This window comes from Armigeres subalbatus, chromosome 1 (assembly GCF_024139115.2).
Source record: "Armigeres subalbatus isolate Guangzhou_Male chromosome 1, GZ_Asu_2, whole genome shotgun sequence".
In the NCBI taxonomy this organism is placed as follows: domain Eukaryota; kingdom Metazoa; phylum Arthropoda; class Insecta; order Diptera; family Culicidae; genus Armigeres; species Armigeres subalbatus.
The window spans coordinates 20,536,674-20,563,632 of NC_085139.1; the positions used below are offsets into that span (position 1 = coordinate 20,536,674).

The 26,959-nt window shown below is 44.5% G+C and overlaps 1 protein-coding gene across 1 annotated transcript in view; it reads right to left on the reverse strand.

The window, feature by feature from the left end:
• Positions 1-26,959, reverse strand: part of LOC134222527 (transmembrane protein 132E) — a 370,465-nt gene that overhangs the window by 235,542 nt on the left and 107,964 nt on the right. The gene's annotated exons all lie outside the window — the stretch shown is intronic.

A 26,959-nucleotide genomic window follows, 5' to 3' on the forward strand; every position in this document is an offset into this window, starting at 1 on the left:
CTGGGAATTTCTGCATTAATTCCTCCTAGTATTTTTCTGGGAATTCCTTCAGATATTTTTTCTGAAATTCCTTTAGGAACTTCTCTAAGAATTATTTCAGGACTTCCATGTGGGAATTAATTTGCAATGAAATCCTGAAAGAATTCCGGTGGAAACTTCAAGATTTCCACTGGGAGATCCTCCAGGAGTTTTTCCAAGAAATTCTCCGGTAATACCTCCAGGAACTTTACAGGGAATTCCTGGACGAAAATTTATGGGTAATGGGATTTCGGAAGTTCCTTCAGAAATATTTTTTCTCTTCCTCTAGGGTATTCCACCGGATGTTCCTCTGAAGTTCCACCAGTAGTTCCTTCGGGAATTCAATCAGGCTTTCTTCCAGGAATTAATTTAGTATTTCTTTAGGCATTTATCTACAAATTCCTCCAGAATTTCCTCGGAGAATTTCTCTGGGAGTTTTTACGGGAATTCCTCCGGGAGGTTCTTTTAAGAATTCTACCAGGAGTTCCTCCTGGAATTCTTACGGAAGTTCCTTTGGGAGTTCATTATAGAATTCTTACGAGAGTTCCTCCAGAATTTCCTCCGAAAATTCTTCGTGTAGATCTTCAATAAATTCCTCCAGAAGTTCCACCGGCAGTTCCTCCGAGAATTCCTTTGATGATTTTTCCGGAAATTCCTATAGGAATTTACTCTGGGAGTTCCTCCGGGAGTTCCTTTTCAGAGAAACACCGGAGAAACTGCCGGTAAAACTCCCGGAGGGATTCTCGTAGAAACTGCTGGTGGATCTCCCGGAGGAATTCCCGAAGGAACTGCAGGAGGAGCTCCCGTAAGATCTCCCGTAAGAACTCCCGGAGGAATTTCAGGAGAAACTCCAAGAAGAATTCCTAGAGGACCTCCCGGATGAGCTCCCAGAGAAACTATCGGAAGCACTTCGGGAGGAATTTCCAGCTTAATTTCTGAAGAAAGCCTAAATGATTTCCTGGAATAGCTTCTGGTGGAACTCCCGGAAGAATTTCCGGAGAAACTCCCTGATGAATTGCTGGTGGAATTCTCGGAAACAAGGGAATTCATCTTGTAGACAAATCTCGTCTAGCTGAAACCTTTGTAAGGGTTTGTAGCAGGACCATCATCATCATCAGAGGACCTCCCGGAGAGTTCCCTGAGGAGCTCGCAGAGAAATTCTCGGAGGAGCTTCTGGTGGAAAATCTATATAAATTTCTGAAGAAGCCTAAAAAAACTCCAATTCTGCCGAAATTCCCGGAAGAATTTTCAGAGGAACTGCCGATAGAACTACCGGAATAGTTCTCGAAGGAAATCCTATAGAAATTCTTGGTGAAAAGGCCGGTGGAACTCCTGGAAGAATTCCAGGAGGAATTTTCGGAGAAACTCCTGGACCCGAGCAGGAGCGACGACCTCGATAACAGAAATTGGTATGATTTAGCCTTGCATAAGAGGTAAAATACCAAAAAATAATACCAAAAACTTATATGCAGAATACTTGAGGCATACCATGCTTAGGTATTTCAATTCCAAACAAAGTAAAATTGGTTATGCATTTGGTATTGAAATTCAATTTAATAACTGAGTTTGTTATGGCTTAAGTATTGTGCATATTAATTTTTGGTATTTTTCCTATGGTATTTTACCTCTTATGCAGGGCTAGTTCATAACAGAGTATGGTATCAATAACAGAATTAAGTATTATTGAGCCAATTTCTCCTGCTCGGGGAGGATCTCCCAGTGGAAATCTTGAAGTTTCCACCGGAATTCTTTCAGGATTTCATTGCGAATTAATCTAGGAATTCCTCCGAAAATTCCATTGTTGATTTCATTTTCGGTATAATTTCTGTATAAATTTCCGGTGGAATTCCTTGAGAAATTCTTTGAAATTTTCACAAAAAATTATTCGAAACAATTCACAGAAAATTTTATAGAATTTACACAAGAAATTCGAAGATTTTTCGCGACATTCTCAGGAATGTTTACTGGCAATTCTGCGGAATTTCCACGGAATATTCTTATTCTTAAAAATTATGGGAAACAGCACGAAATTATTTGAGTTATTGCAGGGAATTCTGCAGAACTTATAAAGAAGTTCGTGAAGATTTTCTTGGAGTAAATAATGGTGGAATTTTCGGATCAATTCCCGGCAAAATTTATGGTGGAATTCCTGAAGACACTGCCGAAGAAGTTGCTGGAGGCATTCCTAAAGAATCCCTGATAGAATTTCGGATAGAATGCCAGGAGCAATTGTCGAAGGAATTCCTGGAGAAAGCATGCATTTTGATTTTACTGCCCATTTTATAATAAATATTATTTCAGAGAGGATTTGTTTAAAAATTCAGATGTATGGTTCTAGTTTTCTTAAACTTATGGAAGAATGCAAGATTTTTATAATAATTGTTATAGCCGATTTTATATTCTTTATGAATTCGTTAATATTCGTTCGTTAATTCTTTTCGTTCGTTAAGTTCGTTAATATTTTTCTCACTTTATTTAAAAATATCTGATGAGCAATAAATCACGCATTTTTAAATTCATTATTGTTTTAATCATAATTGTTTCGATTTGGTTTGGATTTGGTTTCATGTGTTAATATTCATGTGTTTTTATAAAACTACTATAAAACTACGATTTTGAAGACCAAAAAAGTTGACCCCTCCCTTCTCGAAATCCTGGCTACGCCCATGACACTCTACATAAATCCGAAGCAATTACGCTAATCACTGTACATATGTTTGGTCCTTCGAGTCGGATCTGCAGTGTCGAAAGTGCTGGAAAGCGTCAAAATGGTGGATAGATCCATTGAAGAGGCCAATGAAGAGCAAAGAACCCATTTTCCTGGCAGTGATTTAATTTCGCCGTCACAAAAAATAGCCACTCAGTGCGTATAACACGACAAGGTCGAAGCAAGAGATTGTTGTCGACGTTAGTGTTAGTGTGGAACGCAACGATTGGAACGTAGTTTACGAAGCGTTGCTTTTTGTGTCTACACACTGAGTAAAGTGGACTCGCGTAGATCAAAACTGTGTTTGGACGAAAACTTTGCGAAATCGGGGAAAATTGTTAAATATGCCAAAAAGTTGTGGCAAAAAGGTCGGAGGAAATGCTAAAGAACAGAATGGGTGGAATTATGAAGTCCACTGCTTTGTTACAGTCCTACAAGAAGGGTACCAAGAAGAAAAAGCCGCCATCAGGTCACGTCCAAGCGTGGTCAGAAAAGCTGGAGCCACTGAATGAATTGTTTTATCGTTCTGCAGCTAAGGGCTTACCGAGAATTAGGAGGATCCGGTTAGTCTTAAATCTGGACGATTAAATTTCAATACAATATCTTTTTTTTTTCTCCGTACATTTTATATAACTAAACAAAATGTCAGTGGTCATCTATGTTGAGCTTCTGAAACTGGATCATCCCAAGTACTCCGGGAAGTCCTAAGGCTAGTCGATTTTCGATATTCGTTTGATTCAGCTATCTGGTCCTGTACGGACATTAGCTTAGTCGAGAAACTGAATTATCTGAATGGATCCGCTAGGGCAAAGCTGCACGTCTACTCCACCTATGAAGAAGTCTGTTCCGTCGAAAAAGAAGAAGAAGTCTGCTGAAGAGATGCTTGGTTTGGTCAACCGGTTCGAGCCACAATTCTCTGTGTCTCTTGATGAGCCGGCAGAAAATGGAGCTCGATCCTCGTATAATAACCGCCATGGATTCTCAAAATTGGTATGTCGTAATCATGTGAATTTGACAGATCCAACGTATGGGATTCCTAGCGACATCAATGTCATTCTTGATTGTGCACACTTCTTCCGTTTACTACGCTACGGTTGCATCAAGATTGGTGCTAAGCTGCCACGGTGCAGCGGACAGAATTTGCCTGGGTAGTTTCGGGAAGTTGCACACACTATCAACATCAGGATCAACAAAGCGACTTTTTTTTTAAAACTTTGTTAATGTGTTTTTTTTTTAATCTAGGATTAAGTTAAACACAGAAAACAAAGCTACCATTTTTGCACTAAGTTTATGCTCGAGGGCCCTCCTTAGCCGTGCGGTAAGACGCGCGGCTACAAAGCAAGACCATGCTGAGGGTGGCTGGGTTCGATTCCCGGTGCCGGTCTAGGCAATTTTCGGATTGGAAATTGTCTCGACTTCCCTGGGCATGAAAGTATCATCGTGCTAGCCTCATGATATACGAATGCAAAAATGGTAACCTGGCTTAGAAACCTCGCAGTTAATAACTGTGGAAGTGCTTAATGAACACTAAGCTGCGAGGCGGCTCTGTCCCAGTGTGGGGATGTAATGCCAATAAGAAGAAGAAGTTATGCTCGAGGAACTAGTACATCGGTTCTGGTACCGTCGTGCGGGGCCTCGTTTGAAAAATCGGGGGCTACTTTGGACATTTTGAAACAAGAACTATAACGTAAACTACTATCAAATTGCCATTATCACCATTCGGGTATCTTGTTGAAAGTTGGATGGCAACTTTCTGTTTCAAATTTGGTATTTTTTTCGATAGTTTTTTAGAAAATCAAAAATCCAAAGTAGCCCCCGGAGTCAAAAGAAGCCCCGCACGACGGTATCTGGAATAACTACACGACACCGAAGAATAATCGCCTTCCAAGCGGTTCTGTGAAAAGCACATTGTCGAGACCACTCCACGCAACTCGGATGCAAAACGAGAGAAACTTCAAGTGCTCGTCACGTGCAAACGGCCACAGACGGAAAATTAAACGTCAGACTTCAATGCGACCATCACACGGTGATGAAACCTACGACTACGAAACTGCGCGTGGTATTCGATGCTTCCTGCCGGTTATGAACTGGATTTTCGCTAAATGATTGATCGCTGGATCTAGGTTTCCGCATATCCAGCTTTCAGCGATCGGTAATGGCCGCCAGCTTACCTGTGGGTTGTACGACTGTTGGACAATACAACTTGCCCACAGACGCTCCGACTTCACTCCGACCGATCCAAATATCATGGCGGCGGAGTAAAAGTTGTACAACACGTCGGAGCGTGTGTCTCTTTAGTCTCTGATTGACGTTTGTAGAGGTCAACTGCACCCACCGTTCGGAGCATTTTAATCAATGTGGTATCATTGGTCAGAATGCTTGGAACGGTATAATTTAATAATATTATGATATAATTTTGATATGACCTTCTAGTCGTGCTACGACTACGAAACTGCACCTGGTATTCAATACTTCCTGCCAGTCATGAACCAGACTTTCGCTCAATGACGTACTGATCGCTGGACCTGAATACTGTACAAGATGATCTCGTTTATTTGGTTTTATGTTTCCGCATATACCGTTTTGTTGTGTCTGCCGACATGGAAAAGATGTCTCGGAAGATTCCGGTGCATTCGAACGATCAGCCACTACTACGCATCCTTTACGCCAGAAAAGCCGGTGAAAAGGATTCGCATTTCACGACGTTTCAATTCTGCACCGCTACGTACGGTATAAATAACTTGTCTTGGTATTATCCTTGATCTTAGTTTGGTCTAGTCGTGCCTGAGTTTATTTCAGAACATTGATAGAAATATCAATGCCCAAGAGAATCGTTGTTCTTTTTTTGTAGAATAACCCTGCCGTTTTCTTAGCATTATTCTCGTCCAGTTTTGCCTGTACTGCCCACAAAACGTACAACGACAACAACAGCTGGTTAGAAAAAACCCAACCAGCTCTTGATTGCGGACCGGGAAGTCGAATTTTCGCATCACGTTTTGCACTAACAATCATTCCGATGTCTCCGGACGGCTATCCGGGACCGGCTGCACCACCAGTCAGCATCACTGAGTAACTGCTCTCTGGTTCGTGCGAACCGGCCATCAAGGTCCAGATCTGCCAAAGCCGCCCAGCATCGGGCATCGAGAATTGAACGACTGGATGTGAAAAATGCTTCTGGATGGCAACTGGCCCCATCCGGCTTGGCCGGTACGTGTGTATGTGAAGCGCTCCGGATGGATGGAGGTGCACAATAACGAGTATTGAACCGCCACCAAAGACCACTTGACTGTTGATGATGATGGTGGTGGTGGCGGTGTGTGGTGGTGGGAAAGCAAACCGTTTTCATGTGGGGGGCTTTTTCATTGGATCCAACCCGACCGCCCCCGATACACAAAAGGGCTTTACTGCCACTTTCTGCTGGTACGGTGAGTATTTTTGCTGCTGCATGCGCTTTGCATAGGTAGCTTTCATTTTCATAGTTGTCGTTTTGTATGGATTTTCCATGCCATCGAATGAGCTTTTTTGCTCACTCCTCTATTCAGAGCGGTTCAACCATGCCAAAGTGGTCCACAGTGTGGGTGGACGTGCATCCGTAGGTGTGCAAGGAGCAACGGGGAAAACATTTTCCATCGCATAACTCTTCCTCCCACTGAGCTGTCTATTGTTCGTTGTTTGAGGGATGCGGAATGCGGAATGGAAACCTCAATGACGACAAACGGGGGCGACAAAGTTACACATATACAGCCTCTTATCCACGTACGAGCACATTTGGTTCGAGTTTCGGGTGGGTCTGAGTAAGCGACTGACGTGATAACTTTAGTGGCGATGGTGACATGTTGACCGATGTACGTTCCATTAATGGTGGCTTTTAAATCTATTTTTTTTTGTTTAATTTTTTTCTGTACTTTTATTTGCATTAGTTTAGAGAGATCACGCAGCCAAAGCTCCGGAGCACAGCGTTTCTCGAAGTATGGACCACCGTTCAGTGGGAAGTTAATTGATTCCAACAGCAATGAAAAGGGACCATAGGTATCGATTTTATTTATTGTTTTTAGGTGGATCAAACTGGTAAACGTAAGGATGAGAAAAAAAAATCAAAACCATTGCGATTCGAATATTATTCGGGAAGCCCATTTTGTGTCATCCAGTATTAAAACGCTCCATTGTATCGATGATATTGATGTTGTCCCAATGTTGTCCCGTCCTCTATCTACACCAACAACTTAAAGTCGGTCAGAAGGGACTACCTATTCATCGCAGAAGAAATGCAAAAAATCCAAAGAAATGATAGACCGTGTATTAATGGTCTGTGACTTGAAAAAAATCCATTACACTGAACCGAATTTAATAGTCAATGGAACGCTCTGCAATGTGTATAGTTTGCGCAACTACATCCATATGACAACGATTTGGATGACGTCCTTATTTCACTGGATGTTTGGTAAGTGGTTAGTATCAATAGATTCCAGGAGATATTAAGGTGATTATACAATTAACTCGGAGGTGAATTTCAAATTCACCACATGTTTTTCTACTCCCAGAAAGCCCCACCAACGAACAGTTCAAGTTGGGCTTGTTTCCTAGGTGAATAAGACTATTTTTGGTTGAATTAGCACTCTATCAGCTTTCAATGGTAGAAAGAAAAAGGAAGCAGTGCTGAATGGTACAAGGAAAAGATGGCCAAATGGGAGTCAAAGGGCTCAGACGTGTCGTTTTGGAAGGAGTACGCTTAGTACTGCCTATTCTCCAGAAGTAATACTGGAAGGTAGAAGAGACGGTAACCCAAGTAACTTTCTGTTACTTGGGTGGGTTTGGGTTTAGGATCTTCAGCTCCATAAGTCTGAAAAAGGGCATCAACAATTTAACGCAGCGCAGAGATGCGCGGCAGGTCAGCGTATGCCTAAAGTCACTTGTTTTTGTTACTTGAATGCGGATTTAGTTGCTTTTATTAGAAGACGCAATCGAGAAAAACGATGTAAAAGAAGAGACGAGTTGACGCAGACAAACGAGGTGCTTTGCGGGATCACGATGTGGCTTATATGCAAGTATACTTTTATTTATTCTTTCTCATTTTTGCCTTTCTCGTATACTAAGTATGCGGTAAAGGCTATATGATCGCTCCAAAAACAAACTTTTTATAGAAGGCCCGGAGACCCATAGTGTTATATACTGATCGACTCAGCTCGATTAATTGAGGTGATGTCTGTGTGCATGTGTGTGTGTGTGTGTGTGTGTGTGTGTGTGTGTGTGTGTGTGTGTGTGTGTGTGTGTTTTTTCTTCCTAAACAATGGAGGGGGAATCTGCTCAACAGACATCCTGGGTTGACCAGGAAGTGCTGGGTTAGGGGCCACCTCCAATGAGGGAGGCAGGACTGCATCCCCGACCAGCTAAACCGTTTACATTGCCGCCAAGCCCATCGTCCCTTCGGTACAACCAGAAAGTAATGCTTCAAAGGGGGGCCAGTGCATAACGCACTCTCGAGGTTAGCTGCGTGTCCTTGCAGCATCGAACATCGTGACTCGCTTTTTTAGAAGAACACCATGGTGTCGTGCCAGCGCATTGCCGGCTTTCCAGGTGGCCTTACCACGCCCTATGTCCTCGGAAGGTGGGCAGGGTCGACTTCGCGCCTGCTTCCCTCTGCACGACTGGTATCAAGAATGATGATGCCGCGTGCACCCCAAATTGACCTTTCTGCGATAGGGCCTATTCGCCAGCACACAGAGGGACTTGCCGACGCGGTGCCTACGCCTGCCCCAGCCTTGACGAGGACCCCTTTCCGTCCTCGGGCTCGGAACCCGCCCGGTTGACCGACGCCGCGAAAGCGACGATACCATGTTGTTCTTCACGCGGCCACTTGTTCGATAGAAGAATCGAGTTCGACCACAGGGCACCGGTATGACCCATGAAGCCGACTCCGAACCCTTGGACCACCTCTTATTTGCGCCTGAACTAGCCATTCCTCGAGTCCACGCGCCACCTTCTGTGTAGCTCCGAGACGATTTGGACGATAGCCGATAAAACGGCGTTCCAGCCAACTTCATCTTTACATCCTCCGGACTAGGTTGTCCGGGTAGTGTCCAGACCACATGTGGCAAGCATGTGGTCACGCATTGTGCGAAAACGCGGGCACACGAACAATACGTGTTCCGCCGTTTCCTCTAAACCTACGCACACCGGACACTCGGGCGAGGCCGAGTGTCCGAACCGGTGTAGGTACTGTCTGAAGCAACCATGGCCTGTAAGGACCTGGGTCAGGTGGAAAGTGATTTCCCCATGGCGCCTCTTGACCCACGTACCTATCTCCGGTATCAACCTATGTGTCCATCTACCCTTAGTGGAACTGTCCCACGCACGCTGCCATTTGACCATTGAGGCCAACCTGACAGTCCTACGGATGCCTCTCGTGCCGCGCATTTCGAAGCACTCTATGTCTTCACCGATAACTATGTCGATAGGCATCATACCGGTGATGACGCAAAGTGCATCGTGCGACACGGTACGGTACGCGCTCGCAACTCTTAGGCACATGAGCCTATACGTACTTTCTAACTTCGTTCTGTAGCAGTTAATACGCAGGGCCGTGCCCCAAGCTGGCCCCCATACCTCAGTATGGACAGAGCAACGCTAGCCAGAAGCTTGCGCTTGCTGGCATAAACCGCAGAGCTATTGGACATCATCCGGGACAATGCCGCTATAGCTGTGGAGGCACGCTTGCAGGCGTAATTGACGTGGCTACCAAAGGTGAGCTTATCGTCGATCATTACCCCCAAGAGTTTGATGGAGCGTTCAGAGGTGACCGTGCAGTTGCCTGCCCTTATCACCGCTTGTTGCTCCGACTTTCGGTTGTTAACAACAACCACCTCAGTCTTGTGGTGAGCCAGTTCTAACTTCCTGGAACTCATCCACTGCTCCACAATTGCGATCGAGTGGGCTGCAGTCAATTCCACCTCTTCGATCGATTCGCCGTAGACCTCCAGCGTAATATCGTCAGCAAAGCCGACGATTGCCACGCCCACCGGGAACTTCAACCTCAAGACACCGTCGTACATGACGTTCCATAACACCGGACCCAGTATGGAACCTTGCGGAACCCCTGAGGTTATGTCAACGCACTTCCGACCCGCCTCCGTGTCGTATACCAGTACTCGATTCTGGAAGTAGCTTCCGAGAATCTTGTACAGGTACTCAGGAATTCCAAGACGCAGGAGCGCATCTGCAATAGCTGCCCAACTGGCACTATTGAAAGCATTCCTCCCGTCGCGAGACACTTCTGCACAACAGCGAACTTCCCTCCTCTTACGCTGGATAGCTATCTCCGCGGATTTGGTAACCGACAAGATAGCGTCTACGGTCGACTTACCCTTTCGGAAGCCAAACTGGTTACTCGATAGACCATCCGCACCCTCCGTGCGTATCAACAACCTATTGAGGATGATCTTCTCGAGCACCTTCCCCGCCGTGTCAAGCAGGCATATTGGTCTATATGCCGACGGATCCCCCGGTGGTTTTCCCGCTTTTGGCAATAGGACCAAGCTCTGCCTTTTCCATGGTTCAGGGAAGACTCCCTCGTCCAGGCATCTCTGCATAACAGATCTGAACATCTCGGGAGCCTCGGCAATGGCCGCTTTGATGGCCAGGTTCGGAATACCATCCGGTCCTGGCGCTACCTACACTAAGGGACTGTGCAATCCCCGCAAGTTCCGCCACCGTTACTCTTCCCTCGTCGGCCACCCTGGCCCGTGGCAGCTCCACAAAGGGAGGCCAGGGACTTGGGTCGTGACGTGGGAAGAGCCCCGCAATGATCCTCTCCAGCATCTCTGGAGACCGCTCTGTAGGGGCCATCGCCCCACGTGTCTTGGCCATTACGACCCTATAGGCGTCACCCCATGGATTCGCGTTGGCACTTTGACACAGGCCCTCGAAGCAGGCTTTTTTGCTTGATCAAATCTCAGTCTTCAGAGCGGCTCTAGCAGCCACGAACGCCACCCGTCGTTCAACACGCTCCTCTTCTGTGCGTGCTCGCTGCATCCGCCTCCTTGCCCGTAGGCAGGCGCGGCGCAGGTTCGCAATTGCTTGAGTCCACCAGTAAGCCGGTGGTCTCCCATTCCTAGGCATGGTGGCATCGCACGCACGCGAGAGTACTGTTACCAGCTGCTCGCCGCTCAGACCGAGAGTATTGTGCTCGCGGCGGAGCGCTTCCTTAAACACCTCGTCGTCGAAGTATGATGTCTTCCACATACGAGGACTAGGCCTCGCCCCTTCTTCCGTCCGCTGAATGCTGGTCGTATAGTCGATACTGTAGCGAACCGCCAGGTGGTCGCTGTGAGTGTAGCCATCATCTACCCTCCAGTTCGAACTACTCGTTTGGCCAGGGCTCCAGAACGTAACGTCGATAATCGACTGGGCACCGTTCCAGCTGTAGGTACTTTTGGTACTGACATTAGCCAAGTCCACATCCAACATGGCCAGTTGATTCGTGGATCGGCTTCTCCATTCCACGGCCCAAGCGTTGAAGTCCCACGCTATCACCACCGGCCTACGCCCCATCAAATTAGCCTTCAAACAATCTAGCATTCGACCGAACTGCTCGATCGATCGACCATCGAGGAGGCGCATAGCAGCTGCAGAAGAAGACCCTGTTGATTTTGGCAATGACGAAGCCCTCGTGTGTCGAAGACACCAATTCTTGGACTGGGTATTTCCCGTTGTCCATATCGCCGCCATTTTAGACCCATCGGTGACCCAATTACCGTTCCTGGCGGGTACCCGGTAAGGATCTGCTATGATGGCGATATCCGTCCCCATTCAGCAACTGTCTGACACAGCAGTTGCTGGGCTGCATCACAGATGGTTCAGGTTTAGCTGCGTTACCTGCACTGTGATTTTGCAGCACGCTTAAACGCCAGGCACTTCGAACCCCCAGGGGTGCTTGCTGTTCGCAGCTTTGCTGGAACAGATCAAACAGTTGGGAGGGTTCGTGCAGCATTGTGCCTTATGTCCCTTCAATCCGCAGCGTCGACAGAGCTTGCTTCTGTCAGGGCCTTTGCAGTCCCATTGCTTGTGCCCCGGTTCCAGGCACTTGAAGCAAACTTCTGGTTGCTCATATATGCCCACAGGGCATACCGACCACCCCACCTTGACGCTCCCTACCTTGACTACCTTGGAGGCGTCCGCTGCAGGTAGCCGAACCAATGCTACCTGTGTCCCTGCCGGACCTTTTCGTAGCCGAACGGTTGCGGTGGACGCCTCCACTTCGCACTGTCGCCGCAGTGCCGTGACGAGCTCTTCGACTTCGGTGATCTCGTCCAGGTCTTTAACCCTTAGATTCACCTCCGTCGTGAGTGCCCTCACCTTGACCGTCTCGCCTAGGACTTCCTCCGCCAACTTCTTGTAGGCGGCGCCCTTTTGCGAGACGCCCCGCTTTAGCTCGAAGATCATCTCGCCCATCCGAGTACGTCTTATTCGACGTACGTCGGCGCCGAGTTCACCGAGCTTGATGTCACTCCTCATCGCCTTCAAGACGTCCGAGTACTTAGCCTCGTCCGTTTTGATGACTAGGGCATCGCCCCTGGAGCGATTGGCGCCTACCCTAGACTTCTTGCTACCCTCATTCGCCTGGGCCTTCTTTTCGGCCCTTGACGTCTTCGGTTTCCTCTTGTTCTTGACCAGGGTCCAGGAGGCGTCATCCCCCTCTATTTCCCTGGTCTGGGGCGGCTGAGAGCTCTCAGCCTGCCGTAACCCCTTACCACCGTCTTTCCTAGGTGGACGGACCTTTCCAGGTCCTTCCTCCCCCGGTTTTGGAGGTACCTGGCCGGGGTTCAGCTTCCCAGCCCCACTACTCTTGTTCGGGGTAGTAACCCTCCGCGTTTTGGGGCGGCCCCCAGGGAGCTCATCCCCTGGAGACTGTCTCCCCCGTTTTTGTGTCTGCTCCTTTGGAGCAGCCACCCCCGACGTGCCTGCGAATACTTGAGCCTCAGTCTGGGTAGACTTTGGCACCACCGTCTTCGCTGGCACGCCCTCGGTCGATTCGACCTTGCCCAAATCCGCGAATTCTTGGGCCTCAGTCTGGGTAGACCTCGACTCCATGGATTTCACGGGTTCGAACTTGGCCGTCCCGACCGCCGTTTCCAGCTTGGCGTCCAACATCGACTTTCGAAGTTTCTGCAAGCTCCTCTTGAGGTCCTTACTGATATTATGCTTCGATGACGCAAAGTCGATGATGGCGTCCAGCTGTTCCGTCGCCACCTCGAAGGCCGAGAGCCCATCGCGTTTGCGGTTCATCGCCACCACAAGCCATGGGCCGTCAATAACCCCTACCGGCGTTTTTTTAGCCGAGATGAAGGTTAAGCGACCCACGCTGGCACTGCGCACTGAGCTGCCGACTATTGCCTCTGGCCTCCTAGGCGAAGACCTGAACAACCCACCTCTTGCGAAGGGGTTGTCGCCTACACTACTACCACTAATTGAAGAATTGACTTGGTTTTCCATTTTGGTCCCACGAGTTGCTCGGGAAAAGAGGTACACCACGCCAGAGCCCAGCATGACGTGGTAAGGGACAATTACTGTGGAGGGTGCCCAGGTACCCCACAGGCTCCGTTAAAGGCCTAACTTATTATTTATTACGTTAATCCGAACCTTGCGTTAAAAATTCACTGTTGCTGCTGTCCGACGGCCGTTCGATGATTTTCCGCTAAGACGCTAAGAATAAAAGTTCAGCACCGCCACTGATATCCCGAGACCGCAATCGACGCCCAAGAAGAAAACATTTTCTTTCCACAAAGCGCTTTTTTTTTTTTTTTAATGGCCCACCACTTCCCCCACACCAAAAAACTCGCACAGAGAGCTTCCTGGTAATGGACGCATCTAATATTAAACAAACAAAGAAGACTAACAAAGAAATACAAATTAATTAAAATGCTAAGGTGTGTGTGATGAACAATTACAACAATTAGTTTAACAGGGTGTACCCAGTGGAAATCAAGTTCCTTTTAAGGGATCCCTACAAGAATAGCTAAAAAAAAAGTCGATATAGTATAGTTACATTTATATAAAAGAGTGTATTTTCATATTTATGGCTGGCAGTTTATAACAAAAAATCATTTATTTTTTATTTGAAATATTGTTTTAATTTGGTTTTGAATGAGAGACGACTATTTATGTTTTTTAAATATTCTGGAAGAGAATTATATGATGATGAACCGTGGAAAGAAATACGCATTTGACCTAGACAAGTAGTTGCTCTCGTACGTAATAAATTACTAGCGGAACGAGTATTATGCCCGTGACTCATAGTAGTAAGAGTGAGATTATGATGCAAATTTGGATGTTTTAGCATATCATACACGAATAAACAAGTATGTAGCTTGCATAGTCCGCGAAGTGGAAGGATACTGTGATAACCGTTTGTATAAAGCTGATTGGTAGGATATAAATGCGGCAGTTGGGGGGCAGCAGGGACTATGTCCAAGGGCTTGACGATCCCTCCCCAGGCCATCTGCGAGTTGTGGCGCCTGCCTAGGATGTGGTGGGGTTTGACAATGGGCCCTGTTAAACCTCTATAAAAAGCTGCATGTATCCGCAAGTAGGCTCCGCCAAAGCGACCGTGTGCCGCTCAAAGCGCACAAGCCCAAGTCCTGGTGTTAGGTGGGACGCTAAACAGCCCTGACACGACGGCCCTTCGACGAGACAGGAGGTTTGCGCAGGCCCAATAAGCCGCCTTTAAAAACAACTATTACGAACAACATAGAAGATAATACGACTCGATACAATCGGCAACGACCTAGGCGACGAATAAAGGATCACGATTGGAAGCTTGGAACATGGAACTGCAAGTCGCTAGGCTTCGCAGGTTGCGACAGGATAATCTACGATGAATTACATCCCCGCAACTTCGATGTCGTAGCGCTGCAGGAAATCTGCTGGACAGGACAGAAAGTGTGGAAAAGCGGGCATCGAGCGGCTACCTTCTACCAAAGCTGTGGCACCACCAACGAGCTGGGAACCGGCTTCATAGTGCTGGGAAAGATGCGCCAACGCGTGATTGGGTGGCAGCCAATCAACGCAAGGATGTGCAAGCTGAGGATAAAAGGCCGTTTCTTCAACTATAGCATCATCAACGTGCACTGCCCACACGAAGGGAGATCCGACGACGAGAAAGAAGCGTTCTATGCGCAGCTGGAGCAGACATACGATGGATGCCCACTGCGGGACGTCAAAATCGTCATCGGTGACATGAACGCTCAGGTAGGAAGGGAGGAAATGTATAGACCGGTCATCGGACCGGATAGTCTGCATACCGTATCGAACGACAACGGCCAACGATGCATAAACTTTGCAGCTTCCCGCGGAATGGTAGTCCGAAGCACTTTCTTCCCCCGTAAGAATATCCACAAGGCCACATGGAAATCACCTAATCAAGTAACGGAAAACCAAATCGACCACGTTCTAATCGACGGTAAATTCTTCTCCGACATCACGAACGTACGCACTTACCGCAGTGCGAATATTGAATCCGACCACTACCTCGTCGCAGTATGTCTGCGCTCAAAACTCTCGACGGTGATCAACACGCGTCGGAGTCGTCCGCCGCGGCTTAACATTGGACGGCTACAAGACGATAGACTAGTATGACTGGTATTGCGACTGGTATGACGGCGAATGTGAGCAGTTAGTTGAGGAGAAGAATGCAGCATGGGCGAGATTGCTGCAACACCGCACGAGGGCGAACGAGGCACGATACAAACGGGCGCGGAACAGACAAAACTCGATTTTCCGGAGGAAAAAGCGCCAGCAGGAAGATCGAGACCGTGAAGAGACGGAGGAACTGTACCGCGCTAATAACGCACGAAAGTTCTATGAGAAGTTGAACCGTTCACGTAAGGGCCACGTGCCACAGCCCGATATGTGTAAGGACATAAACAGGAACCTTCTTACGAACGAGCGTGAGGTGATCCAAAGGTGGCGGCAGCACTACGAAGAGCACCTGAATGGCGATATGGCAGACAACGGTGGCGGTATGGTAATGAACCTAGGAGCACGCGCGCAGGACATGCGACTTCCGGCTCCGAATCTCCAGGAAATCCAGGAGGAGATCGGCCGGCTGAAAAACAACAAAGCCCCTGGAGTTGACCATCTACCAGGAGAGCTGTTTAAACACGGTGGTGAAGCACTGGCTAGAGCGCTGCATTGGGTGATTACCAAGGTTTGGGAGGATGAGGCTCTGCCGCAGGAGTGGATGGAAGGTGTCGTGTGTCCCATCTACAAAAAGGGCGATAAGCTGGATTGTAGCAACTACCGCGCAATCACATTGCTGAACGCCGCCTACAAGGTACTCTCCCAAATTTTATGCCGCCGACTAACACCAATTGCAAGGGAGTTCGTGGGGCAGTACCAGGCGGGATTTATGGGTGAACGCTCTACCACAGACCAGGTGTTCGCCATACGTCAGGTATTGCAGAAATGCCGCGAATACAACGTGCCCACACATCATCTTTTCATCGACTTCAAAGCCGCATATGATACAATCGATCGGGACCAGCTATGGCAGCTAATGCACGAAAACGGATTTCCGGATAAACTGATACGGTTGATCAAGGCGACGATGGATCGGGTGATGTGCGTAGTTCGAGTTTCAGGGGCATTCTCGAGTCCCTTTGAAACCCGTAGAGGGTTACGGCAAGGTGATGGTCTTTCGTGTCTGCTATTCAACATCGCTTTGGAGGGAGTAATACGAAGGGCAGGGATTAACACGAGTGGTACGATTTTCACGAAGTCCGTCCAGTTATTTGGTTTCGCCGACGACATTGATATCATGGCACGTAACTTTGAGAGGATGGAGGAAGCCTACATCAGACTGAAAAGCGAAGCTAAACGGATTGGACTAGTCATCAACACGTCGAAGACGAAGTACATGATAGGAAGAGGCTCAAGAGAGGTCAATGTGAGCCACCCACCACGAGTTTCTATCGGTGGTGACGAAATCGAGGTGGTTGAAGAATTCGTGTACTTGGGCTCACTGGTGACCGCCGATAACGATACCAGCAGAGAAATTCGGAGACGCATAGTGGCTGGAAATCGTACGTACTTTGGACTCCGCAAGACGCTTCGATCGAATAGAGTTCGCCGCCGTACCAAACTGACTATCTACAAAACGCTTATTAGACCGGTAGTTCTCTACGGACACGAGACCTGGACGATGCTCGTGGAGGACCAACGCGCACTGGGAGTTTTCGAAAGGAAAGTGTTGCGTACCATCTATGGTGGGTTGCAGATGGCGGACGGTACGTGGAGGAGGCGAATGAACCACGAGTTGCATCAGCTGTTGGGAGAACCATCCATCGTTCACACCGCGAAAATCGGAAGACTGCGGTGGGCCGGGCACGTAGCCAGAATGTCGGACAGTAATCCGGTGAAAATGGTTCTCGACAACGATCCGACGGGAACAAGAAGGCGAGGTGCACAGCGGGCAAGGTGGATCGATCAGGTGGAGGACGACTTGCGGACCCTCCGCAGACTGCGTGGTTGGCGAAGTGCAGCCATGAACCGAGCTGAATGGAGAAGTCTTTTATGTGCAGCACAGGCCACTCCGGCCTTAGTCTGATGATAAATAAATAAATAAATGCGGCAGTTGAAATATAATTTTTAGGCATCTATTCTGCAGGACTTGTAGTTTTCTTACATTGGACTTGCTAGCATGACCCCATGCGATTATAAGATATTGTAAAAGAGAATGAATACAGCCATAATAATAATTTAAGAGTGCACGTCGTGGCACAAATTTTCTAACGCGATACATGAGGCCACACAAAGCTGATATTCTCCTTCTAATTTGCTCGATATGGCTGTTCCAAGAAAGTATAGGATCCAATATCAGACCAAGATATTTGAATTTTGAAACCTTCTCGATCACCACAGTCTCTATGCATGGGTCAATGTGTTGAATAATTTTCTTCCTCGGGGAATGAAATAACATATATTTTGTTTTCGACAAATTCAAGGAAAGCAAATTGGTATCAAAATATTTCATAAGCAAATTCATATCACTTGTTATATGTTGTATGATGGACGAAGGATCAACATCTGGGTAGAAAAGCGCTGTGTCGTCAGCGAATAATTTTGGCTTTTCTAATCACTGATGGAAGCGAAATGATAGTCTGAACATTGCGTGGATATTTCTCTTGAGTACTGCTACTTTAGGCGACGGCCTGCGCATTCTAATCCATTGTTTTTAATAGTTGGGGAAAATCTTAAAGAGTTTGTCGATCGATTGATACCAAAATCTCGAAAATCGGTACTTTCCGTGAAGGTCTCGAATTTCAATATGCACAACTAACCTCCCTCAAAAATTAGCCCCACCTAGAATTTTTCGTTAGTTACGCCAATGACTAAAATACCTTATATTTGTCTCTGCTTCGCACCAATAGTTGCGGTAGTGTTCCTATAGGATTTGCAACAATAGGAACACGAATTAAAAAATACTGTTACTATTGGACACTGCGCCAATAATTGGAAGTATCATTTTACGTTACAATCACAGATTCTGCTGCGATAGAATCACTTTGAGTTTGAAATATTATTGATGATCCTTTGGAATTTGGATGCATACTTGAGGTAAGCGAAATGAAGTACAGACTTGGTATGAGTGACCACATAGTGGTTGAACTTACTTAGTTCCTCCACTATTGGGTCTTTTACTCTTCTGTTAATTTCTAAAAGGTACACTGGTCAGAGAAGTAGGTTTTGAAATTGTAGGGATTTCAATGCGGCAAGTTAAAGTTTAGCCTATCGGCAGTAGACATCAAACTGAGCAACCAAAACGTATTCCACACAGTCGTGATACTAATTCCTCACTGCACTAATCCTAGCCGGTTCGTTTTTTGTAGATAAAGTTAGTCACTGGTGTGTTATTGTTTGTATTGTTCGTACGAAACGTTTAGTACGTAATAAACCTCCGTCGCGGCTACACAAAAAATAGTTTTTTATTAATCAAAGTTGTTCGTTTCTCTGATCGCGCATTAAATGAAGTTATCGTATCCAAGTCCGTCGTGTGTGAAACTATTGTATATTCTGAAGTGTGAAAAATATGTAATAACATATGTGTCGCGCGAACAGGCCCTTTCTGACAAACGACCAGTTTGACGGTGACTAGCGGAACATAAATGTTCTGTCGGGGAAACTAGAACTATTTTTATTTTTTTTATTTTTGTCGATATATTTAGTGCATTTTGTTCGATACTTTTAGTGCAAACTTTCATTTGTATGTAAAAAATACCCTCTATCAATATCGTCGTGAGAATGCAAGCGAAGCGCCTTTTTCTATCGCAGGCAACCCAATGAAAACACCGTTGGCTGTTTGATCTTATTTGCATGAAAAGTACTCATGAAAGGATTTGAAAATAAGATTTCTAAATTATTAAAATGGATAATTGCAAAGAACAAATGTTGGATTCTTTTACAGAACCGGCAAGAGTTGGAGAACTGATTTTTTTAAACTGAGAAATTAATTAATTCCAACCGCGTCAAAAAACTGGATGTAATCTCAATTTTGTTTTAAAGGTGAAATTCAGAATGGTGGCCAATGAAGTTCAAAATTTTATACATTTCAAATTGCATACTTTCATGACTTGTCATGAAATGAAAATTGTTCAAGATTTTTGTTTAATGTCTCTCATTCTACGGATTTCTATATAGAATAAGTGGAGTAGATATGTAAAAATCACGTGACATCTCTCGTTGAATTCTGCCCTAATGGAATATTAAATAAATATTTGACAAATAGTAAAACCTAATGGTTTCTGGTGGTGGGTCTTTTAGAGACAGTTTTTTTTTTTAAACAAGCTTCTTTTTGCAAAGACACCATGAAGCAGTTTATTCGTCTCTTATTAGTACAGGGCCCGTTCCATTCAACTGTCAATTGGCTCAATCAGTGGCTTCTGGACTTTTTAATAACAGAATTATTTATTCATTATTCATTGATTACATTATTTAATTTTGTAGATTACTCCATGGAAAATGATTTTCTAAGCTTACTTCTCACCTTTCACCTCTTCATATTTAATAAGACGAATTAGAACTGTTTTATTTGATTTCACTACTTGATATTTTGATCTCAAAAACGACTCGACTCGACAAATACAATAGATTTATTGTACTCCTACTGTTACCTCAAAATATATATATTTGAAAAGTTACACAAAAGTTCGATTTACCAACAATAATAAACGACGAATAACACATGGAATTGACGATAACAAAATGGGACAATGTCGAACGATAAAACACTACCGGGTATTTTCTGTAAACGCAACAGAACAAAATTATTTGAAATATGTTCCCATTCTTCACATTGAAAACCATTACTGTCTCTAGCAATGAGAACAGATCGCAAAACAGCAGCAATATTCTAATAAGGACAAATCAAACCGCAATTAAGTTGCACATTTTTCTTCGCATCGTTCGAGTAAACTTGCCACTTCAGCATCACTTCCCAGATCATAAAATTTAACAGCTCTATAAACCAATCCATTACCAGTTAACCAAGTACCACCCCAGTGAACGTCTCGATGCATTTTTCCCCTGCTGGAAGGCAGCACACGCTCGTTGTTCGAGAATAGTGCGCTTCCTTGTGCAGCGATCGACCGCGGGGCAAATCATGTGCGCCGGTGTGTGTGGTCGATCCAGGGGCTAACTGTCGTCATCGACTCCATCGTCAACTAGCTTCACAGTGGTTCTATTCCGGACAAAAGGGGTTTATTGATATGATTAGGCCAAGAGATAATTTTAGATCATTCTCGTGAAAAAATGTAATTCATATGGTCTAATAAAAGCCATAATCGGGAAATAGATATGATGGAGCCATGGGGAACCACTGTGCGAAGCACCATTCCGAAGTTCTGCACGCTCATCGACTGCATCAACAACGCCAAAGTCTGGATGCTAGGTTTAAGCTTGCCGACTGTGACTACTGGGAAGGAAGCTGCATCATTGGCCCCGGAGGGTAAACTGTTTTTCATCTGGCCCTTGCCAGTAAGCGTAGACTTATTGGAGGGACAGAGGGGGGCACCGCTAACACACTTTCGAGTACATGGAAATTTACTTTAGTTCGCTGAAAATTTGTTTCCCCCTGTCTGTGACTGATGGGATGGAAATCGGCAACAGCAACCCAAGTGTCCCAACAGCAGCGGTAGTATGGGGGACAGTGCCAGTGGGGACCCGACCTGAGCGAGCTTGATGATAAATGTGAAACAGTGAGCTGAGCCAGCTATCTGCATTAGATAACAAGCGCAAATCGCATCCTCTCGATAGTACCTACTGTCGACTACAGGGAAAGGGTTCAGTTTCGTCTGCAAACAAGTCTACCGTTGCTGCACTGGTTGACTGGAAATTGCTGAAATCCCTCGTAGCCAAATCGACAAAGTCGCAAAACGTGCGCTGAATTCGTTGTAAAGGGATTGTAACTTTCTCTTATAAAATGGAGACAAATACAGACGACGATAGAGAAGAAGAATTTGGTCTCCCCTGAGGATGGGCATTAGATGAAAACTTGCTAAAACTTATTATTGTTTCCGATAACTCTCTTTGGAATGAAATGCCTCAAATTTAGGAGCGCTACCTAAAACTAACGAAAGAACGAACAAGTCAACATCCACATGCAGCCTAGATCTGGAGGCACGGTGCCCGACTGAGAACGCGTCCAAGCGTACACAATGGAATGCTCAAACATTTCGGAGGCATTTATTGATTTAACGCCTTGGTCCCCACTGAATAATCCAGCGTCTCCATCGAGACGGAAAATCAACATCAGCCTTCGCTGAAGCTATCCGATTGTTGTAATTCTCATAACCGTGGAAGTGTAGGACGTGATCTTTCTAAACGAAACGATGGTAAATTTTACCTTTTTTCATAGTGTTTAGAAATATCTAGGGCAAGTTGTTGGGTTTCAATTTTATCAAACGTTGCTCTCAAACAATCATTTATAGAAGATTAAACTGAAATACGACATCAGAGATACGAATTGTTTTGAGCGAATTCCCAAACTGTTAGTTTTAGTTTGAGACCCTTTCGCGACTCGCCTCAACTTTCATAACACAAGAACTCGCATGTTGTCCGAAAATGCGCTAAATTGAAAGTTTGAAAATTTGAAACCAATTTAAGTAATATCAGCGTGATTTTTTCGGGAAAATAATAAAGGGAATAGAGACTCTCATTGAAATTTTTTTTGAGTCAAATAAATCTTATGTTGGTCCTCCGGAGATTCGGCAAAAATAGTTTACTTTTTTCAATAAACGGCACGATGTTTCTTATGACATTCCTAAAAATCCCGGCGTAAATCCATCTATGATCCCACGCCGCCCTATAAGTCAAGGAAAAAAATTGGAATTCTTCTACCTGGTGACGATACACACTTAAAATAAATCGCCGAATTCACCGAAATCTCAACAGCAGAACAAATTTTCGGTTGTTTTGACAGTTGAACAAATCTCGCGTGATTTTTGAAAACGTCGTGAGACCCAAAAGAGAGGATCTCTTTGTTTACTTTCTCTTTCGATTATTACAAAACCAAACTAACATTTACATTGGATTTTCCTGCACCGATCTGAAGAAATTAGCTTTGTCTAGTATGCTGAGGTGAAAATATTGCAACAAATTTTAAACTAGCCTAGATATTAGCAAAAGAGAGTGTAATGGAAGAGAGTTTCTCATTTGGACTTACGACGTTTTCAAAAATCACGCGAGAAATGAAAAATCGCCGAAAATTTTGTGAAATAATTACCAAACCATTCTGCTGTTGAGATTTCGGTGAATTGAAGCAAAATTCTGGAACTTTTTATTTTGGGATAATACTGAGTTACTTGCTCTAGTCTTCCATCATATAGGTATGTAAAAGCTAATGACATGTTTTTAATAGCATTACCCATTGATTCTTGTTCGGGGGCAATGAGCTTTATACAAATCAAAAGCAAACTGTTATATTTGTAATTCTTTAAATATTTCACGTTTGATGTCTTTATGTGAATCAATAACTCGATTCATATTGCAACAGAATGGAAAATGACAAACTGAGAACAGCTGGCAGGCGGATGACATTTGGCGTGACAGATTGGCTTGACGTTAGAAGTTTTGCGGCAAATTACCGCTTGTCGTGTGCATTCATAGCCTGATTCAACGCCGAGTAACGCTGCGTCAACGCAGCTTGAAAAACCGCTACGTGGACATCGGCCCTTTAAGTACCGTCGTCGGGGGTGACAATGGGTCAAAAGGGGGTGAGAATGCGTCAGTGTTTCAGCTACTTAGAATGCTTGTAGAATAGATTGAATGTATCTGAAGGCAAGAAGACTAAAATATAAGAGATCTTTTTGAACGATTTTGCTCTACGACCTCCTGACTGCCGGTGAAAGCGATGACCCATTCTCACCCCTCAGACCCATTGTCACCCCCGATGACGGTATAGATGATTGTATACTATTTCGCCGAAAAACATTTCGCGGATTTTTTTTCGCGGTACGACATTCCGCGGAATGTATCGACTCTCCAAAACACATTTCGCGGAATGCAGCTTTTTTTCCGAAAGACATTTCACGGAAAGGTACCTTTTCACCGAAAATCATTCCGCGGAAAGCCATTTGGCGGAATTCAGTTCGAATAATTATGATTCAAATATTTACCGATTTCTGCTTAATTACATGAAACCCGTACCCGAGAATTTTACTCGACCCGAACCATAATTTAATTATTAAAGCCCGCACAAAAGTTTTCCCCGAAAAATTTAAGCTATAGATATTTTCTGGTTCTCTTTAAATTGAAAAAAATGTAAGCCCAAACAAGGAACTAGTCTCACAATAAACAAAACTGAATAAAATAATTTTCAGTATTTTATATCTTAAACACGTACCCGGACCCTGGACCCGACTTTTTTTATCGCACAAACCCGTACCCGATTCGAACCCGAGATTGTTCGATTCGGGTTGTGGGTTTCAAAACCTGGAACCCCACCATATCTATACCCGGTATAAGGTGAAAGGAGTTGCTAATGTTTTCTTTCAAAGAACACGTCCTCCCGGTATAAGGCGAAATGAGGGGTAACGCCGTTTTTAAATGGATCTGCTGCATCTGCTTGGTATAAGGCGAAAGGAGTTAACAATGCCTTCACTAAAAGAACGCATCTGTCCGGTATAAGGCGAAGGGGGGGTAACGCCTTCTTTAAATGGATGCATCTGCCTGGTATAAGGCGAAAGGAGTTGATAATACCTTCTTTAAAAGAACGCGTCTGTCCGGTATTAGGCGAAGGGAGGGGTAACGCCTTCTTTAAATGGATGCATCTGCTCGGTATAAGGTGAAAGGAGTTAACAATGCCTTCTCTAATAGAACGCGTCTGCCCGGCACAAGGCGAAGGCATGGGTAACGCCTTCTTTAAATGGATGCATCTGCTCGGTATAGGGCGAAAGGAGTTAATAATGCCTGCTCTAAAAGAACGCGTCTGCCCGGTATAATGCGAAGGGAGGGGTAACGCCTTCTTTAAATAGATGCATCTGCCCGGTATAAGGCGAAAGGAGTTGATAATGCCTTCTTTAAATGAACGCGTCTTCCTGGTATAAGGCGAAAGGAGGGGTAACGCCTTCTTTAAATGGATGCATCTGCTCGGTATAAGGCGAAAGGAGTTAATAATGTCTTCTCTAAGAGAACGCGTCTGTCCGGTATAAGGCGAAGGGAGGGGTAATGCCTTCTTTAAATGGATGCATCTTCCCGGTATAAGGCGAAAGGAGTTGACAATGCCTTCTTTAAATGAACGCGTCTTCCCGGTATATAGCGAAAGGAGGGGTAACGTCTTCTTTAAATGGATGTATCTGCGCGGTATAAGAGGTAATTGAAATTTTGAAAACTACTTCTAAATATTCTGGGAGGCCTTCCTTAGCCGTGCGGGAAGATGCGTGGCTGCCAAGCAAGACTATGCTGAAAGAGGCTGGGTTCAACTTCTGGCCCGGTCTAGGAAATTTATCGAAAAAATATAGAAATAAAAATAAATTTAGTTGGTTTATTATTATTTTGTCGATTTTTTTAGCAGTGCACACTGGCGAAAGCAAAAGGATCCGATGAAATTGGTGCTTTATTTCATTGTTCCAAGATGAGATGAATTCAGTACGATGCAACATTATAGGAGAAATGTTATAATTTCAGTGTTGTCATCTTCAAAATGTTTCAGAGTTTTCTTCTTGGTTACAATAGCTTTTAAGTTGATTGTAGTTGATAGGCAATATTTAGATTAGGTGAATATTGTTGATGGCTAATATTGTCAAGACTCGAAAAAAACGGAGTTCTGTTTGAATGTTTTTGATCTATCATTAGAAAAATAGGTGGAAGCGATGTAAAAGTTCAACAAAAAAGAGTTTGATTGGTGTAGCTGTGGATGGATCACAGTTCTGCGTGAAAAGACGCTCGCATTTAAGTGTTTCTTCCTCTGCGTTGGGACGCCCGCAAGAAGATTGGTGTTATTGTGGATCAAAATGAAGATAATAATTCTGCATGGTGGGACGCCGCATTCAATAGATTCTTCCTCTGCGTTGGTGGGACGCCCGCAAAAATGGAATGATCACAACTCTACGTGGTGGGACGCCCGCTTTCAATAGATTCTTGCTCTGCGTTGGTGGGATGCCCGCAAGAAGAATGGTGCTATTGTGGATTGTAATGATCACAATTCTGCGTGGTGGGACGCCCGCATTTAGCAGTTTCTTTCACTTCGTTGGCAGAACTCCCGCAAGAAGAATGGTTTTATTGTAAATCCGGAAGGTCAAAAGTGCTCGAATAGTTTGATTTCATTGAGAATCTATATCCCCCCAATTAAAAGCTGTTTATCGATACCGGGTTACGGTTTCTGGTTTCATGCTGCTGGTTGTGTGACATATACAGATACACAGTTCAATACACGTGTGCTCAAAGTAAAGGTAGAAGTAGTGATGATTTGTATTGATAGAGTATGTAATTGGAAATTACAAGTCAACACGTCATTACTCGGGAATGTCTTGAAAGTGCCCAAGCCTGCCTTAAAACGGGGTATTTTGATTATTTTTTTTAAATTTTAAATGGATCATATTTGGAAAAGTTTCTGATGTTGATCAATATATTAAGTTCAATGCATGTTTAAATGTGGTTTAAAGTCAATTTTCAAAGTACTATACTTTTTTTAATATTGAAAATTGAGTATTATTTTGTTACTCCGTGTATACCTTTGAAGAGTGAAATATTTGTAGTTTAGTATTTTTCTACAACTAACCTTATTCATTGGAAATATGTTGAAAAATCAAAAAAGATTAATGGATTCAAGAAATTATTTGATTGAATAAAAAATTTTAATTTCTAAAAAATCAAAGTGTGAAATTGATAAAATCGCGAAATAAAAAATTTTAATGCCCGAACCGTGTTTAGATCGATTTTATAAAGTAAAATATTGATTTAGAGCGGAAACAAAAACTTTTGGGTTGTAGAGGGTTAATTAAACAAAAATCACATGGTCCCAACAGATATCTTTTTCGCAGCAATGCAACGATATTGCCTTATAGAATCGGATGATGAAGAACAAGCAATATCCGACGGGATGTTAAAGCCAGGAGTGATGACATCCCCGAAGAGTGTTTCGCGAATGATGAGTTTTCCTACAAAGGTTCAATGAGCTTGAAAAGAAAATTTTAAGCAAATACGCAACGCTATGGACAAAACAGCCACTTGGTTTCTATTCTAGATCAGCGGTTCTCAACCTGGGGTACATGTACCCCTGGGGGTACCATTGTTGGTCCCAGGGGGTACCTCGGACAATAATGCGTAATGGCGGCTGTATTACAATTCCAATCAAAACTTATTGATAAACTTTTGATAATTGTGTAGTTTTTTTTATTTCAAAACTATGTTTTGAACATACTATGCATGGTGATTAGTAAATCAAAGCTGTGCGATAAAACATGAACTGGACAAAACGTTGAATGAGCAAATTTTAAAAAACTTTCATGCAATCTATCATATCGAAACAAAATATTGCATAATATGTTAACAACATGTTTTTGCACTTATACCTAACTAAAAGAGTCTGGAGGGACGGAAGCTTCCATTTGAGAGGCATCGAGACTTTTTTTTCTAAGATCTCAGTTGCTTCGTTTCGGGAGAATTGAAAGCATCCTTCTACACTTCTCGGAAGCTTCCATCCAAGCATCTCGAAGCCTCCTTTCAAGAGACTCGTACCTCCTTTCA